This window comes from Nothoprocta perdicaria, unplaced genomic scaffold (assembly GCF_003342845.1).
Source record: "Nothoprocta perdicaria isolate Ctin4 unplaced genomic scaffold, notPer1 scaffold_178, whole genome shotgun sequence".
In the NCBI taxonomy this organism is placed as follows: domain Eukaryota; kingdom Metazoa; phylum Chordata; class Aves; order Tinamiformes; family Tinamidae; genus Nothoprocta; species Nothoprocta perdicaria.
The window spans coordinates 993,825-1,013,577 of NW_020454960.1; positions in this window are offsets into that span (position 1 = coordinate 993,825).

Here is a 19,753-nt window from a genome sequence, read left to right on the forward strand (position 1 = left end):
GATACACATCATTCCCTCTCAACTCCCACAAAATACACAAGGAAGCTAAGTTTAAAATCTATTCCCCTTCATGGCTTTGCTGTTCTGTTCATGCCACTTGCAATTTCCTTGTTCACTTACCGGATGCAGAGTAACCCTACCCAAACACCACAGCTTGAACCAAAGCTCACCTGTGCTCCTTGCTGTTTTCCTCCCTCGGTGCCTTTCCTCCACACTCGCTGTTTTGGTGTCCATAGGCTTTGAAGCTGCAGGTTGCTTCCCGTGCGTAGGCTGCGAGAGCTAATTACCATCACTCAGTAACTCCACATAGCTTTTCATCTCCTTCCCTGGCCTTTAGTCCATTTTGACATAAACGCCTGTAGTCTGTGTTTTTGGGTTTGCTGGATGCAGCTAACGCTGGCCTAGCAGAGAACCAGGCTTGCAATATTACCCTTGTGATGCTCTGAAAGGGGTTCTAATTGTGCCAACAGCAGGTATGTGCTGCTGTGGTCACAGGGATTGGTTTCATGGCAGCAAAAGCACCCCCTTTTGCTACTGAAGCAACCTCAGGGCCATTTCAATTAGCTTTCTGCTTTGCATTTTGGAAAACAAGAAAAAAAAACCCACCCTGCAAAATCTTCCACAGCTATGGACCTGGACAGCTTGCCCTATAGCAAGCTTTGAGCTTACAAGCTTGCCACCAGCACAGGAGGCGAGCTGGCTCTGGAGAACACGATCCCTTTTGAGGCAGGAGGGACGAGACATTTCAAGTGATTAGTTGATGCATAGGAAGTTAACGCCCAAATAAATCATGGCAAGACTTGAGGCCTTGGGCTGGACTAGTTGCCAAGGCTCTGATTGCTATAGTGGATTTTTGGTGAAGCGTCACAGGCATCTACCCAAGCTGCACTCTCGTAAATCAGAGTCGCCTGGTGCATCTGTATGAAGGCTTTTAATTCGTATTGGAGAGGTATCTTGTTACTGAAAAGCAAGACACTGAAGGGAATAGGACTGTTGGGAGACTAATACACGCTCACTTCTCTTCCAATTACCACGGCGAGCCAAGAAATGGTCACATGGAAAAAAAAAATAAAGAAAAAGAAAACAAGAAAGAAGAAAAAAATTAATAACACGAAGAGCGGGCTGGAAGATTTCCAGCAAATCCTGCCTTTTTGAAAAAGATAAGGCTTAGCTAAAATCAGAATACTACATTTTGCAAAGGTGTCTACTCTGATAACATTTTTCAAATGCTGTTTAACTCTCCAGTAATTCTTGGAATGGAAATGCCACGGATTCTTTTCCGTACTCTGTTCCTATTGATTCCAATAGCTGATCCTACCTGGCACCTCTGGCATGAAACGCCAACCTATTGTTACTGAACAACAACTACAACAACAGTTCTGGCTTCCCTACATGCTCCTCCATTAACGATTCTGGTCTGCTGTTCTGCATTTTGCACAGTTATTGAGGTTAAAATGAAACAAAGTGATACCCAAAGTCCGCATTTAGTTCCTTGATTAATTAGCTTGTTTACTAAAGCGTGCAGAGGACAGAGGAGCTCCTGTTCAAAGCACTCTGCAATTAAATGGGAGCGAGAACCTGTCCCCTGGAGGCTTAATCCAAAGACACTGGAACCTAATGGGAGGCTTTCAAATTTTTGCTCTGTGTTTGTTGCAGGTGGGATTTTCAATTTTATCTTCTCTGTTTTCTGCCTGAGCCCACTGCTATCTTTAGTTGTCCTATTTGGTAAATGAATGGAGCAGCGTTCTCAATACATACTTAACGGCTTTGATAACCTTTGGCAGCCTGATTTGAGGACCAGCCCTAGCTTGGCTTCTCCTTAAGAGCAGAATTAACCTTGCTGCATCTTCTCACGAAGCTGCACACCTTGTTTGCTCTGTGGGGAAAGCAGGGCTTGGTCCACACTTTGGCAGAGCTGCAGCTCATAGCGCGCGCGCTCCCTCTGCTCCCTCTACTGGGCAACACATCCAGAAAAATCCTCTGAGCCAGAAAGAGCCAGAAAAATCCTCTGATTGATCCTGCCCTCAAGTCTGATCCTGCCCTCAGTGCTAGGCCCTCCCACCATCGGCCTTACAAAGGGAGATGTTTTCAGGGAATGGGAAGAGCTGAGACTCCTCCGTAAGTGGGAGCTTCTGCTCAGCTCCTACGTGCAGAGTGCCACATGCAACCTCAGCTTTTTCTGGTATCCTTACGGCAAAGTGCATCCCACTCTACTCCCAGAAGACATAGTGGAGTCTAGGAATCAAAACTGTTGTTGGAAAACTGGAGAAGAGGCTGGAGAGAGAAAATAGGGCAAGCTGCCTCCTCCACATCCTTTCTGTCGGCTGTGGCCAAGAGGATTCAGAAAGATGCTTTTGAAAACCATGGTTGCGACCTACCAGGCGATATCAGAAAAAAGCGTGAAGCTTCAGAAAGTGATTATCCTTAAAATGAACACAAGTAGGTGGTTGCTTGAACATCCATCTCACTGTATCCTCTTATTTATTGTGTGCCTTTTGCCTTTTGCTGGCGAGCACTGGCAGGACTGAGCTGATCTGCTTCGTTTGCTTCTGCAGTGATGTCATGGTGATAGCTCCTTAGATACCTGGATGGACAGATCCTTGGACTTCGTTATTGAACCCTATGGATTGAATGGAAGAGTTGCCGCAATCACTGAAGACTACATAGGAGCTGCAGACCTGGGTCCTGTGCATGGTGTCATCACTCAACCCCCCAAGCCATCCTCCCTCTCTTGCTGTGATTTCATCCATCCCTGTCCTCTACAAACTTCCCAGAAGACAGACCATCAAGTCTTTATTTCCGAGCCCAATGACATTTTCTTAAGTGCTAATTCAACGTAGCAACATTACGCATGGCGGTAGATGTCCTTTGCCCGACAGTTTAGGATGTGGTGTTATTACAAAGATTCACTGCCCTTTAAAACCAGATAGCTGAGGAATAGTGTAAAAACAACAGCAGCAGTATTAATTCAAAGTCAAGACTTCCAGGCTGCTTGTAACCTATCTCCTTGCTAGAGCACTGCAGCCCAGCTGCTCTATATATCACACATTAATGGGAGACTTCGCAGTGCTAGGAAGAAAACAGGACAAATTGGGGACAAGGTGACATCTCTGATTCCAGACGGCCTCTTGGAGCTTCCACACGTGTCTTCTGAATTTCAGTAGGAGGGATTGCAAATGATTTTCTCCCCATTTTTGTGACCCATTTGGGGCTTGGAAGTATGTTATAGAGGCAGCATGTACTTTTGATCTGTAAGCTTAGACTCAGCAAGAACATCTCCAGAGTGATGGGGACTGGGGGGGAGAACAGCATTGAAATCCTGAATCCCAAATCCTTCGTCATGTGCCATGACCAAGTCCTTGCTGGAGGTCACTGTTGCTTTGTGGGACATAAGATCTGGATCCAGCCCTGCTCTGCTCTGCTGCACCCCTTGTAGACTGCTTATAGAGTCCGTCCTAGATCCTATTTTAATAAGTAGGAAAGGTATACACATAGGGTAATATTGTCTCTATTACAATACCAATAAAGTTTACATAATATATATATATTTAAAACTACTCCCTAAAACAGAGCGAACACAGCAAAGAGGAGAATCAGGCCAGGAAGCTGGATAAAATGGAAATCAGCTAAGGAAATGCTGATTCCCAATACTGAAGTTAAAACATGATGCAGATGGGAGAAACTATGGTATCAGAGAGAAGAAAGGGGGTGGAGAAAGAGGTGGGGACCACAAGTGCCCTTGTGGCCACTGGAGCCTAATTGCTCATCCATCGAGGACGTGTCAAAGTGAGATCTGCTGCAAAAACAAGACGTGATCCTGAGGGACTTCCAGAAAGAGGGTGAGAAGAGAGTGTATATCCTTCCTCAGGCCTTTGAGATGCTGCTCCTCAAACTCTCTGAACTACAACAGCGCAGGGATCCTCTAAAGACCTCCTCAGCGAGGCTGACCGTGATATATCACCATGCTCCTTCATCACCCTTCTCCCATTTAACTGAACTCCTGTAATCTTGCCAAAAAAAAAAAAAAAGAAATAGAAAAAGCCTTGCCTTTAATCATTGTGAAGGTTGTGGCACAGTGTGATTATAAGGCAGGATATGGATGTCACAGATATTGTAAGAGACCTGCATATATCTCGTGAACAAGATGACACCAGTAAAATTTATAAGCAGGAAAATGTTGTGTTCAAATCCTCACTCTCCTCTTCCAATAATTCAGGGCGACTGCAGGCTGTAGGCAAGGCAGTGGTTGGGAGGAAAGTGCTTCATAACCCAGAATCCAATGACTATGGAAGCTGTGCAGATACTTAGAGTGTCCCAATGACTTCACCAAGAGCTCTGGTTGCAAGATTTACCCCCAAATCCAGGAAACTGGAAATAGTCCACTCTAGTGAATTGTGAGATTTTTAGAAGATTAATAAAGCTACAGTGTTATGAGCAGTTGAATGCAGCAGTGCTGTTTATGCTGGGCAGAGAATTACAAGCAGACTTTAATGAGCTGTTTAAGCATCTGAGCATTTTCATCGATTTTTTTTTTCCATGGGAGTAATACAATAAGAGAAAATAGACAAATATGAAATAATCTTCAAAAGAGAGGAAACAGAATTAAAGGGAAAATAAATCAAAGGGAAATAAATCATATAGCAAAAATAAGGACTAGAACAAAGCTTATCCTGCACAAGAGATAAGCTATCTGGCACATTTCCTTGCTTTCCACTTGGACACTGTCTACGAGTAGATCATGACTTCTTCAGACTTATTAATATTCAGAGCTCCTTTAATTAATTACTGATGACTTCCTGAGCCCTGTAACCTGGTCTCTGTATTCTCCCAGCGCATGCAGAATATTTGAAATATCTGCTCTTTGATCAGCAGCCCCAATGAGCCTGCAAACACTTTCCTCTTGCTGAGCCTTAACCAAATGAGCTGCTCCACGAGCACAGGAATCACCCAGACTTGGTCTCTACTACTCCAGATCTTCAAGCTGATGGCTGGCCTTGGTACCCAAGGAAATGCCAGCTGCAACTGGAGCTTTTCTAATGGCCAACTACTTTCTAGTGGTTCCTTGCTGTGCTAGGGCTCTGCCCTCTGTTAAAGTGGGAGTTCATCCCAAACCACCTTCATTCATGGTGTTGAAATGGGAGCTCATCCCAAACTACCTTCATTCAGGGAATTCCAGCAAGACTGGCCGCCTCCTCCTATGGACTCGGTGGGAAATTAGAAGTTTGGGAAGGGCTGCCCTGGGTCAGATTTGGTTCAAATTGGCCAACAAGACGGAAACTTTTGGAGGAGTAGAGGAACACGGATAAACTGCGCAATTGCCTAGCCTTTCTTTCCGCAGGAAAACAGAAAATAATAATAAAAGAATCATCAGGTTATCATTAATCATTTCTGAAGGACTACTTAAAAGGAACCAGCTGCAACATTCACAGACGCTATGTGAAAATGTCGGTCTCCTATGTCTGGTGCCATAACCAAATAAAATTTCCCGTCCCTCCCGTGCGAGCCGCCGAGCAATGCGTGCTGAAAGCATCCCCCGGTGCAGCGTGAGATGCAATTACAGCGGACCTGGTTGAAATGAAATATAAGTATTTTCCTCGCCCCAATATCAAATTTGTTATGAAAAACAGCAGTATATGATCATTCATGAAAGCGCCAGAAAACATTGTCCAAAGGACATTTTCTTTTCCACCTCCACTAACATTTTTTACAACTAGTACGTGGGGCTGTTCTGCAGAACTTTCCTTCAGTGATTCATCTCTGTTACCTAAGATACTGCTTTAGTTCCCAATATCATGGCAGTCTTGAGCTGTCTTATTGCCTAATTGGCCACTGATCTTATAATCATTCCTGCTGTCAAATGTGCTCTGCTCCGTTGATTTCAACACAGTTTTTCTAGGGTACAAAAATACGGGTTAATAGCTTCAGCTGCAGTATTAAAGTTTACAGGACTTTGCTAGGTAGGCAGCTAAAAAACACCAATTATTTTTTTCACGGGAATTTTTTCTTTTCCAATCTTAAAAAAAAAAAAAAAAGGCCAGTGAAAACAGCCTGCTTTTTTATAATGAAACTGAAAACATAAAAGACTGAGCAATAGCAAAAAAAAAAAAAAAAAAAAGTGTATTTCTCTCCCATTTTGACTTTCTCTCTCTCTCTCTTTTTTTTTTTTTTTTTCTTTTTGGTAACAAATCTTAAATAAAAGTGTTGCCCTATTCCATTGCTAGGAAAAGTCTGTCTGCATTGAAAGCCTTGCCTGTGTGAACAGGCTCTTCTGAGCAGGTCAGGAGATGGCTGTAGGCCACAAGTGGTAGGACCGTGGCTATATGCAGCATGGGAGGGAGTAATCCTTTTAGTTCTACTGTCATTAAAAGTGCTCTGCGGTGCTGCTACAAAATACCTCGAGGAAAGCAATAGTTCTTAAAATACCAGCCCCCTCTCACACATCACATGAGGCTTTTCTTTGGAGGCCTCTCGTACTGACCAGCCTGAGTTGTCCTGCTTGGCTTCCAGGGTTTGGAGCCACCCTACTCAACACGTTGTGCAATTTGAGGCCATCTCTCTCAAAGTAATTCTTCAGGCGACACTCGCAGACCTGTGAGACCAAAGGTGCAAGCTGAAGTTTGTTCTCACATGGAGATCATGACGTTATTTGATTTCGTGTTGGGGCAGTCCCAGGGGAAAGCACGAGTGGATTACATGGTCATTCCAGCAGTGCTGCAAATCTCCCAAAGAGCGACGACTTCCATGAAACCGGTTTTCAAGAAAGGACAATTGACCCTTGTGGCAATTCCCTTGGGGTTTTAAGGAAAACTGCAAACTCTATTAAGACGCACTGCAAATAATTGGGACTGACAGCCCCATGGCCTCGACGAGCAACCCTGGCAGCGGGGGGAAGGTCCAGAAGGGAGTGATGGACGGGGCTGTGGGTCCCAGTGCTCTTTGCTCTCGTTTGAAAGGACCAGAAATGCAGAACACAAACTAGGTAGCAGGGAGGTTACGAGACCCTCGGGCGTCACTCTGACCCACGACACACTTTTCTGCAAGCCTACAGCCAATTTCATGCTGGATATAAATGCAAATCCACAAATGGAAGAGTCTAAACCTGAAATTCCCTGCTGTCCCAGAAATAAACAAACCATAAAGCTGTATACTTACCCAGTTAGTATTTGGTAAAGTTAACAGGAGACTCATACTGAGGACCTCCATGCTGAGAACTGCCAAGTTGTGTGCCCAAAACAAGTAAGACATATATGTTTTGCACTGATTTTCCTCCTCAGAGGAATGGAAATAGCCTTTCCCCAGCCTGCAAGAGCACACAGCTGCTGTTGCTTAAGGACCTGGACATGACCAAAAGAAGCAAAGGCAACTTTTCCCTCCAAAATCAGGCCACAGAATTGGGGCTGATAACACTCGGGTGCTTTGCGTCCCCATCCTGCTCCTCAAAGTCCTCCCACACATCCCTTCTCATCCCCTGGGCACCAGGGAGGCAATTTTCCTCCCTGGAAAGGGCCAAATTAGAATAAAGACTCCCAGAAAGAAGTTATGAAGAGAAGGGATCCCTCCTGCTAGGGCACCTGCAGGACCATGTTTCCTGCAGCGTTTGCCACATTTTTTGGGTTGCATTGTTTCCCAGGAGCTTCTCCTGCCCTGCAAGGGAAGAATGAAGTTTCTGCACCCAAGTACCAACAAAAATCTGATGACCTCTTGCCGAGATTGTTTCATATTCTCAAGATATGTAAATATATTTTTTTTTGTATGGGTTTTATGAAAGATTTAGATGATAGCGCATAAGCAGTGAGGCTCTTATTTGTACTTTTTGCAGTAGCACAGATAAAAGAAGAGGAAGTAATCATAAGAGACAAGCTCTAATTGCCATAATGCAGAGAACACCACAACAAATGTCAATCTGCCACCTGCACCGTTGTACTCCATCAGTGCCCGAGCAGCTCACGGGCACGGATCTATACATCCACCACAGAGACCACCAACAAACACTGGAGCTACAGCAGGCTCCACAAGGCAGCAACAGCATCCAGCTCATGGCCAGATGTGATCTGTGAGCCTGCAGATCTCCTTCTTTTTGGACAAGAGCTCGTGGAGCAATACCCTCCACCAGCAGGCCCATGGTTCCTTGTAAGTATGTATGCAACACCCTATTTCTAAACCATGTTTAGAAATCAGTGTTAAAAAAAGCAGCCATTTCATCCATCGCTGCATTATTTCTAAAGCTCTTTTCATCACCTGTTGTTTCTGAGGGCAGGAAGACAGACATACACCTGACCTGGGGAAAGAAAATAGTATATTGAACACCAATATGAGGGAACACGCAGTGCAGTATCCAAGAAGGAAAGAAAAAAAAAAAAAAAAAAGCACCGAATACATCCATCGTTGTTGTTTAAATGTCAAGTCTGATGTAACTATTTACAGTCCCCACTGGGGAAAACATGAAAAAAACTATTTTTCCTCAGATGTTGGATCTAAAATTAAGACATAAGCAAAGACTGTATATGGCAGAATCCCAGGGTAGTTCAACTGCTTAGCTATGTGCAAAGAAGTGGCCAACTTTCCCATTTCAGTTTGCGAGCTAGCAAGCAATCTGTTTTCTCAAAGCATGGTCTGAGGGAGCACAAATACCTTTTTCTCCCCTCCAAACGTCATGCAGGTTGGAGAAATGTTATGGCCAAATATCAGGAAGGAAGCTAATTGAAATGAAAAACAACAAAAAAAGCAAATGTTGCCTCTGAAGGATCGAAAGAGAAGAAATACAAAGACCATGAGGACTATCAGGTGCTTTTCCACCACAGCTTTTTCTTGCAAGGGCAAAACCTCTCAGCTCTCTTTCCAAAAATATCACTGGGATGTCGGTGAGCTGTGGAAAACAAAGTTAGAAAATCCCAGTCACTGCAGCAGGTACTCATGCGTGTATCTGACAAATAACAGGAACTTGGTCTCTAATCATGTTCAAGTGGGCTAACACCTTCACTGTAGGATCTAAATTTGCAGTAATTGCCCCCAAAAGCAGCTATTTAAGCAAGACGATCCCTGAAATGAGGGATCCTCCTACAAAATAAGCCAAGACCACTGAGTGGTAGTGCAAGCACAAGGCCACAGGACCTTGATAAAGACAAGGTTGTCCATCCTATCATATGCTTAAGCCAGAATGAAGCCACAGGATCCAGATCTATGTGAAACCAGGTGAATATGGTCCCAGAAAATACATCCCTTTCCTTTACAGAGGAGGAAAAAAAATCTGAACTTTTGTCTTTTTGAATTTATGCTTTGTTTGTTTGTAGCAGTATCTCGAAATGAGTTGCAAGCAGAAGGATCCTGAGTGTGAGACCTGAAGCAGGAGGAGATTATAGACAAGGCAGACAGTTTCTATGGAAAACAAGCCAGTAATCAAGCAGCAGAAGAGAGTCTATCATTTGCACGTAGCTTTGGAAACTTGAATAATTCTCTAGCGAGGGAGTGAATTGTTTGTGGGAAACAGAGCCCTACTATTAAAGAAGGAATTGTTGGGAGAGGCTAATGAAGCCCTGAGGAAATGCACCGACCAGCTGCCAAAGATGAAGCTGGAGAAAGCGTTTGGTGATGTGTCTGGAGGCACGGAGCTAAGGTTTGCTTAGATTGCACTTAGAGTAATCTCAGGGATTGCTCTTTTCTATGGAGGGGGAAAAAAAAAAGAGCAAATTAATCCTCGTTGATGATTTTGTTTGTTTTTGAACACCATGAAGCCCTCTGCTATTGTTACGCAGCATGTGGTAGGTGAAAAGAGAGCATTAAATAGTGCATTTAAAAATGAGCGCTCGGAACGAGGGTTGCACTTTATGTCAAAACTGGCACTCTGTCAACATGTTCATTTTAACCCAGTGATCAGGGAACACCAAAGCGCTCTGAACATGTGTTTAGACAAAACTTGGCCAAAAAAAAAAAAAAAAAAAAGCGAAGATTTCCAGCAATTTTCCCTTGGCCCCAAACAGCTTCCCAGCATTTATATTTACTGCATTCAATGGATGACCTGCTTGTTTTCTCTGAAGACACAAAAGCCTGCCTTTATCGTCAAAATAATTCAAGGCTATGGACTAATTCTACTTGTGGTCATCAGATCTCAGTAGAGCTGAAAAACTTGGGGGTGATTGTCTTTAAGAAAAAAAGTTAGAATTTGACCTTGTCGCTTTAAGTTTCTCTTTGGTATCTCAGTCTATTCCTGTCTTCCCCTTTCTAACCTTGTTTTCCTCCGGCTGTCCACCCTCATGTGGGTCTTTCTTTAGAGATAGTGCTGTGGAACCGGAGCACTGGATAATTCACTCTTCCTCAGAATTTTCTGCAGCAAAGTTTAGAGCAAGGCTCATCTGGCGACATGTACAGCAGAATAAAAATCACATACTGCTGATGGGGAATTTTTTTTACCTGGTAGCACTAGGAGATGTTTGCAGAGACTGACAGTGTCTGAATACTTATCTTTTACTGCAGGTATTGCCTTGAAAAGTCTTGATTTTGTGTCAGCTTTGATTAGGCATGGCCTGTCTCTTTTACAAGAGACTTTGTGGCAGCTTTTCTATCTTTCCACCATGCTTAGTATAGGTCTGCTCAAAAATCGGTGGATCTGATGATCTCTTCCTTTATTCTCACTGTTAACCCAGATGAAAACATCCCAATTCTGTTTTGTAAGACATTAAGGAAAACTCTTGTATTCTCCTTGATGGTTATTGATAGAGACATCGTATGATACCCTACAGGGAGCTAGGCTCAGTCCTTTGCTTCCAGTGTGTGCCTTCCCGCTCTATCCCCACATGGCTCTTGTCCTATCTCTAAGTGTAATGCTCGGGACAAGATCTCCCATTAGCTTGCCTTTAACAGATCACAATAACTTAACTCCTGGTCCGTGTTTCTGGTGTCTTTCCCATGCCACTTTTCTGCAAGAACACAACCCTCTCTCCTCTAGGGCTCTCTAAGGAGGCTGTTGCACTAGGGTTGCCACCTTGGAGAAAGCCCCATTGTTGTGCCTGCTGCACCTCAAGTGTTTCATGGGTTACCTTCATACCTTGGTATGAATGTAGGCCAAGGAATTGCCTCCAGCCTAGATCATCAACGCTGCTGCACGCGAGTGGGCGGCTGGGTGAATCAAGGCTGCTTTCGTGGATGGACTCGGTGCCGCCACGGTGTTGGCAGCTCTTCCCAGCTCTTCCCAAGCCCATCAGAGCTTGGGGAGCTTGCCATTTTTCTGTGGGCTTATCTAACTTCAGTTGCGGAAGCAATTTGCTAGAAAAGTGCTAACAAAACAGAACGGTGACCTACATATGGGCCTGTGGTAGCACGAATCACAATCACATGTTTTACTGCACATTAACTTCTTCTAATTCATTCTTCCACCTCAAAAAAAGGCTTTAAGAAAGAGCTTGAGTAGAGGAAGCAGAAAGTTTTGCCAGGAGAGCATGAAAAGAAACATACAGCTTCAAATCTCTGTGACTATCTTCAGAAGAAGCTAGGGTAAAAGGGGGCGTTTTGCCTGGGATCAAAGGCAACAGACACCTTCCCAACCTCCCTATAAGGAGCCTTCCTTCATGGTGGTATTTTCCATCTCCATGATGAGAACACGCCTTGTGGACAGTCTCAGGGAAAGGAAGACAGTAATCAGCCCACCCTCCAAGTGTGGAAATAGCCTTCAGACCTGGTCCCATGACCTTGGCACAGCATTGGGAAAGAGCTGTGATACTGTGCCTTCCTTTAGGAAATATTTATTTTAGGCAATATTTCATGTTATTGAAACATATTTCATTTTATTGAAACAAACTGAGAGAAGAGCAGTCTCTGAGACGGGGAGAATGGGCTGATTTCCTCTGTAGTGACTCACCCCCTTGATTTTGTAACACCTTTTAATGTTTGGTAAACCACATCCTTTAGAAGTGTCCATCGTGGATACCAGTTGCTAAATGAGCATGACCTACCAGCACAAAAAGGTCTTCAGGTTTTTCACATTGCTCCACACTGGCTAGGGACCGGTGACTTTCAGGACTTGATGCAAGCTACCCTTGTTATTCCCCCGGGCCGCTAGAAACCAGGAAAGGTGGAATGATGACCGTTGCTGGATGCGATTAGACATCTCCCGTTTGTTTATTTATTTATTTTTTCCTCCTGGTTATGAAGATTGCAGCCGAATTACCTCTCTAAAATTCTGTCGAGAGCAACTAGAGGCAAGGGCTTTCCCTGACCATGTACCGTGCGTCAATAAGAATAGAAAATAAATATCCAATTTGAACTCGCAGTGTTGCAATGTGCGACATCAAAGTAAAAGCAATGTTATTTGCTGCGAGCCAGATCACTCGGAGCAGACTCTCGACTTTACCCATGAATGCTTTTGTTTGTCAATTTAAGTCACTGTTCCAGAAACGCCGTGGATGAGAGGGCTGGTAATTGAATTTACCACCCTGCCTCTGTAAACTGCCGTAGAGTTCACACCGTTGTAGCCCAGTGGCCAAATTGTCTGTAGGCTGGTGTGGTTGCAACAGCTGGCCCAGCAGGCTGCAAGGCTTTAATTCAGCGCTGACCGGAGAGCTAATAGGAAGCAATGAGCCCATTAAGGGCACTTAAGCAGATATAGCATTCCATGAAGTTATTTACAGTTACGGGGCACTTAGTTTCCCTCCTTGGCCTTTAAATCTTCAAATACTTTGGGGCTGTTCGCACTGCATGGCTGCAGATCTGCAGAACTGCCTTGGAAGGGCTGCATAGAGTGCAGCCCTAAACGGCGCCTCTAAAAATTGTACGTATATTTGTATGTGCATATACGTAGATACTTTTATATATATAGTGAAAAGAACAGTTTGCCCTTAATGATTTTGGTCAGGGCTCTGTTGCTTGTTATCTGCTTTCCCTCCGCCCCAGCTTTTGAAGCTATTTGGCAGCTGACCATGATCACGAGACCATAAATCCACTTGACAACATCTGAGTGGGCCAAGTGCTGAGCAGCCCCAAACGCCAAGGCACAAACCATATCCTAAGGCCGTTTGACCCGGAAGGCAATTAGCAGGTACCCCTATGTGGAACCATCAAAATATTACAAGTCTACAAGAATAAGCTTGAGATTTGAAAGAAAGTGATGGAAGAAAATTAATTCAGAGAAGATTTTGCTTTCAATAATTGCATATTCCTTCCCAACATGAGGAAAGGTGGGGATATAAGCACCCAATTTCACAAGCAACGTGCCTGCATCTCTAGGTATTTAAACCCATTTAAATGAGTGCCAGAGACTATTACCAGTCCTCTGAACAACTTCCCAAAGAACCATACTGCAGCTGCACATGGTATTTGTGTTTCCATTAAACTCTGCATTGTGGCTCCCCGACCCCTGTAGGGAGTTTTCTTTAATATATGGCTTCAATTTCAAAACAGCATCACTTTAGGGGCCTATTCTGTCTGTATTTATGCAGGCTATGAGATGATACATCTATCTCCTGATAGCAGCTTTAATCAAAAAAGCGTGTTTTCCATACAAAGCGCAAGTATTAATTGCATAGTTTTGAGAACAGGTACGCTACAGCCTCGTCATAGGTCTTGTGAGCTGTGAGACTTTAAAATTGATAAATAGGGTGTCCTTGTATTCTTTAACCATTCCCCAGGGAAAGCAGTTTGTAAAATAGTAAAATTGCTCAGGCACAAATATTTATCACAGATCCAATAAGATTTTATGTGCCTTGTAACTACAATATTACATGTTTTATGCTCCTTCAATCTTTGGTTTAGAGTACATCCAGTTGCTTCAGTATAGATAATTTCACTACCGATGGAGATCTGTAAACAATATTTTGTTGCAGCCCCGCGAATGCTCGATGCCATTATTTCTCCCACGGTTTCAATGAAGCTTTGCTCTCCCCGAGCACACATAGTTCGTGTTCTGAAAATGCCTGCTACGGAAGGTATAATTATCTTTATTTTATTCGATTTGTCAGTTTTGTACTGTTTTCAGTCCATTAGAGGTTAGCCACCATTAGGCAAGCGTACACACTTAATTTTAAGTACCTGGCTGGTTCGTCTCAGTTGGTAGATGCCGGTCTGTGGAACAGAACAGCCTGTGCCTCTTTAAAAATACAGCACAGCCTCACAGAGCAGGAAACTGCACTTCTGGAAAGGTATGCTCCATCCTACCCCTTTGCTATAAAGGCAATTAATGGAGATATTAAACATTTCAGCTTTACCCATACTGCTGCTCAGGAGCAGGTGGTGCCATACAAATCAATGCAAACAGTCACTCGCTGCTCGCCGGGAAGTAAGGCTGGAGTAAAGCTTGAGTAAAGCCTTAGCTTTTGCCAACTGCACCCAGCAATCACGCTTATGCAGTTTTAAGCTTTCCCCATCTTGCGTGGCTTTAGCTCCCGGGCTTTCTCCCACTTTCCTGAGGGAGTTGTCTTCAAAAGGGAGCACCGAGGTCTCCAAGCTGCACCGAGGTGCAACCCGCTCTCTTTGTGCACCCAGAGCCAGGCCCTGTCACCTGCGCTTTGGTGACGGCTCCTCTCGCTCCGGGAGCGCTCAGTTTGTCTAGGAGCAGAGGTATTTTCAGTCCAAACGACCTCTGTTTTATAACAAGTGAAGAAGTACGGCTTCCTTGAGCAAAGGTATCTTAACCGCCCCTGACAGCCGGCGCCGAGTGGATCGTAAATAGCCCTGCCACTTTGTGCTAGGAGCAACGGGACCGTCTACACTTGACAAAGAGTCGGGGCACAAGCCCAGCCGAGCTGGGGACGAGCAACCTGTTGCAACACCGCTGATGGAAGGAAAGCACCCGTCGAGCCTACAACAGTGGGAAGCTCTTGCTGTGGATCTGGAGAGCACCTCTGGCACTGCATGCACCTCCAAGTGCCTTCCTCCAGCCTCAAGGCCAAGTCTTCCTCCCCGTCCCTCCTCATGCATGCTTGAATTGGAGCAAGGATGGCTTTACAACAGCAGTCAGCTTGCCTGGGTAGCAGGGCGCCCTGAGACAGCTGTATAACTTATTTAATAAGCCCACAGAGTTCGGCATTATTATTTTAAAAAGTCACCTTTCCACAGTGTTTCTAAAATAATTTACAGTCACTAATTTCCTTGTATAGCATCCATTAGAGTCACTAAAATGTGCTTGGGCTATTATAATAAATAAGTGGTATAATTATGAGGCTAATTGTCCAAAAAACGAAAACAGTTACTTTAATGAATGTTTCCTCTGCTTCAGCTGTCAGCCCCTGTCTGGAAGCCCAGCAGCACCTCCGCATCTTGACAGAGGAGAGTGCTTTTCTGTTGGGGATTTGGAGGGAGGAGAAAAATTGTATGTAATCAGGGAGCTGCTGAGCTCAGGCCTGATTCCTCGTGTCAGTTACCAAGTTTTCCCTGCTCCACAAACTCTTGTATGAATGGGAGGGAGAACATTCATGTCCTGCAGGTCTTCCCACCACCACTTTCTGCTGCTCTATAAAAGAACCATGATAACACTCAGTTTATTCACTGAGGAAAAGGTTGGCCAAATCCGTGGAGAGAGAAAAGAGGGTGGTCATTGCCAGGTGAAAGTCTTGTCAACCTAGTGAGGCCATAGCTGCAGATACTCTGAATTTTCCATCAGACACAGTCACTTGGAAAAGCGGATTGATGTTTCCTAAGTTGCCTAAAGAGACACTGAGTGGGATATTAGACTGGGTAACCTCCAAAGGTTCTGCTCATCATTCAAATGGCTTAAATTGCTGAAGCAAGAAGGAGCGGAAACCTTTAATCATAAGCAGAACATGTGTGAACACTGAGGAAGACCAAAAAAATTATCAAAGAAAGGCTCCTTTTAGCATAGTTTTGACAAAATACAACCAGATTCCTTCTTTCCCGTGTAAAGAAAAACCTTAAAGACTTCCATATTTATATGTCCTTTTCTGTGCCTTGTCGACAGCCCTGCTAGATCCACCAGGAAAACAACATGTAGAAATTGAAGCATCCTGGTAGATGGATCTGGTTTAGAACAATTGCCCAGGAGAAATTCTGACTCTGCAATACTGCCATTTATTGCAATAAGTAAATCTGCAGCAGTGATCTGAGCTATTGGGCAAACCCCAAGTTGAAGAGCTTTCAACAGCATTGCTGCTGCAGTGCTCTCTAGCAGGGAGGAGGGGAACAAAACTGGTTATTTCAGTATTTCTGAAGATTTCTGTATTTTAGAAGAGTCATTTCCCCTGTCATTCAAGTCTATATTTGCTCACCACTTTTCTTCAGTTTATACTGGGGAAAACAGTCCTATCCCTAGCGGTATCCCTCTGTCTACACAGGGTAGACAGTTTGTTGACAAGGCTTCTTCTAGGCCCTGGAGCACAACTAAAGCTCCCTTCTCTACCCAAATGTTAGGAACCAACATCTAGGTTGGGTCCACCATCTTTCATCCAAGGTAGAAACCAACTTGTGCTCCAAGGCTTTGAGGAGCTGCCATGCAGATGGACCTGGACATCCACCCTTAGAGGTCACACAGTCACTGCTGGGACAGGGACACAGCCAGCCCAGAGACACCTGGGCTGCTAGTGTTTGCAAAAGCAGATGGGACCTGTGACCCACCAAGCTCAACTTACTGCAGATTCAAGGAGCTGAGCCTTGGCAGCCACTGGGTTTGAGGCCTTCCAAAGACCTGCCAGTCCAGATAGGCTATAGGCAGAGCCAATGCATACTGACTGTTATGATAGCAAGTGGAAACCACGTTAAAGGATTATTCTTAAAGAGAAGGAAAGCCTGCTGTAAATGTAGCGGTGATTTCCATTTCTCTTCATCTCTGACATTTCGGAACATATACATTCACATAGTCAAGTCCTCTGGAGTATTGTTGGGCAGAAAACCAAGACTGAGAGGTTTTGCAAAGACTGTTTTCACCATTATGAGCCTTCCTCAACGCAGACATGAAGACGGCCAAATTGAAACTGAAGATTTCAGTGGATCTCTTAGGTCAAAAAAGTGGTGTCTACGCACTGAAACAAAAACTCACCATGGGTGATAGCAATGAACGCATTATTCAAAGTGAAGTGTGGGCTTTTTTTAGTGGGGGGAAAGAGGGGGAAATCTAGATTAATTTCAACAGTTCAGTTAAAATTTGCCTCTTGCTTGACTCAGAGGTGGAAATAGTCAGGGTTTTACTCCTTTGTGTTTTGGAGTATTACTAGCATCAACTATAATAAAAGACAGATAAGGTCTATATGGCTGTAGGTAGCATATTAAGACTGTTGTCACTGACATATCTACATGTGTACATATCTAGGTAAAGTAACCTCCCACCTTATATATCTGTGCTATCTTTGCTCAGATTTAACACTTCCCAGTATTACACCTGAGTTTCATATAGAGCTTGGCTTTTGAGTGTTTTTTTTATTATTATTATTATTAAGATATTCAGTGTGATAAACAGTTTAAATAATATCTCATCATTACCAAGGGCACGGAACTAAAAAGCAAGATCACAGCCTCCTTGGTTTATGTTTTCCATGGGTTAATTTGGGTTTTAAAGTACATGAGTCCCAGGTCCTTGCCTGATTTAGCTTGACTTTGGTAACCTTCTTGTGTCTGCACGCTGAACAGCAAGAACGATGATGCTTTGTGCCATCTACTCGGGCTCTGTGAGCCATTGTATCAGACACACACTGGAATCAGACACTTAAATATACTTTTAGTGCAAAGATTTAACCAGAAACTGCTTGCATGCGTTTCCAGACTGGCCAGTCCCAAGACAACTTGCCTGGAGATATCACAAACACCCCATTCACCGTTCGTGCACCTTCTGGGCAAATCTATCATCACTCACTTTTGCTGTAGGCTTGTAATGCTGTTGAGCTACTCCTGGTGACCTGTCAAGCAGCACTAGGCTGGATTTAAAAACTATTTTGCCCTGACTATCCACTACTCCACTTGCTTGGAGGTAGAACTTAGATCAACATGACCTCTGGGCTGCTGCATATTAATGAAGAGCTTATAATTATAATTCTATTTTATATATATATTATATATATATAATTTTATGAGCAGATCCTATAATATTATATGACTAGAGCCTATAAATAAGCCACACTGTACACTTAAGCAAACCTATTTCTCAGGATGGACAGAAGCACTGCATGGGCAACTCCTATTGTTCTCCTACACTTTTTTAGGGCACATTTTGGTCTTTTTTTTGTCCTTCCTCCACTCTTTTACCAAAGACTGCATACTCGGGGAAAGGCTAGGGATGGAGGCTGGAGGCTGGACAAGTGTGGAGTACAAATTTCAGTAAACTCAAGGAGATCAGAGCCTCGCTTGACAGCACTAACTGGCAGGGCAGGCAGTTGCTGTAGCTTTCCTAGATAAGGCTAATGGAAACAGCATCAAAACTGTTAAGCTGCACATTATTCATTTTTATATGCTGCTGGTAGTTACACTGAGCCCTTCTCATCACCCATTATGTTTTAATACCCTCTGGCAATGTGATAACTCCTGATGGCTCCCTCAGCCTTTGCAGACCAAAAACAATATTTGGAGTATGAAGCCATTACATAGTCTTCAACAGGCGTTGATAAAAATAAGGTGCTTACAAAACAACGGAATTAAGATGTTCCAGACACTTTCTCCACAGAAAGAAGAGTTCTCCAAACAGGAGAGGAATTTCCGCTTAGCTCCCCAGTCCTGCAAGAACTTTGCTATAACATTGGATCTTGCAAACTCAGATCTTTCAGCTTAACTGAATAAATGGCAATTTCAAATACCTGCAGCAGAGAATCCCAGCTCCCCGGGGGAGAATCTGGTGTCTCAGATAATAAATCACAGCCAAAGATTAAAAATAAATGAGGACAAAGCTGCACCTTTTGCACTTGTCTTTATGCCTAGCCCAGAAAGGGCACAAGGAGGAAGTTCTTCCTCATGCAAGCTGGAAAAAATAATTCAAACCGGCAATGGGACCTGTAGTTGTATCAGCAGTGTATTCCACAGAGCATTGCAGAGGTGGATGCTGCAAGCCTGGAAGACACTGAGCTTCTGCTGGGATGATTCACTGCCGCATTACAGGAGACACTCCTGTGTACCTCCATTGATCTCAGCATAAAGTCGGCATGCTGCAAGGATGACTCAGGCCCACGGCTTACAGCTCAGGGCACTGAAACACCTCGGAGCAGCAGAGTGTTCCCTTTAAGGCCCTCCCGTCCTTGGAGCAAAACACTGATTAAAAAGTAAGACTTTCTGAAGAGCTCTGGTCACAGAGTGCAGCTTAATAGATGAGAGAATATACTTTTCCTAAGTAGATTAAATGCAATCTCAGGGCGAAATGTGCCATCTCCTGTCAGATATGATGGCGTGGCACAATCACAGCGAGATGATGGCAAGAACCTGAAATTTTATGTGTCAAAATAGGGATGATTTCGAAGCAGAAGTTTCCATTAAGAGGCTCCGGGGCATCAGCATTTGAGGGTCTCTCAGAGGCTGCTGAAAAGCAATTTGAGGACATGTTTCTCACTTCATATGGAAAGGAGGGAGCTACAGTTGGAGTTTTCCAGCATGAGGGAGGAGGCGTGGGGAGGTGACAAGTCGTGCCCCAGAGACAGTCCATGGGTCCGGAACGGGACAGATGTTTTGGGGGATACCATCTAGAGTTCAAGCTACCACCCCCTTACAGGACACCATGTACGGTCATTGCTGCAGGAGGAACTGTATGTGCACGGTTTTAAACTCATGACAAGTGTACTGGGGTGACTTCACTTGGCCTGTGAGGAATGCGAATTGAATGAAGTCGCTTTGCTCTTGCTTT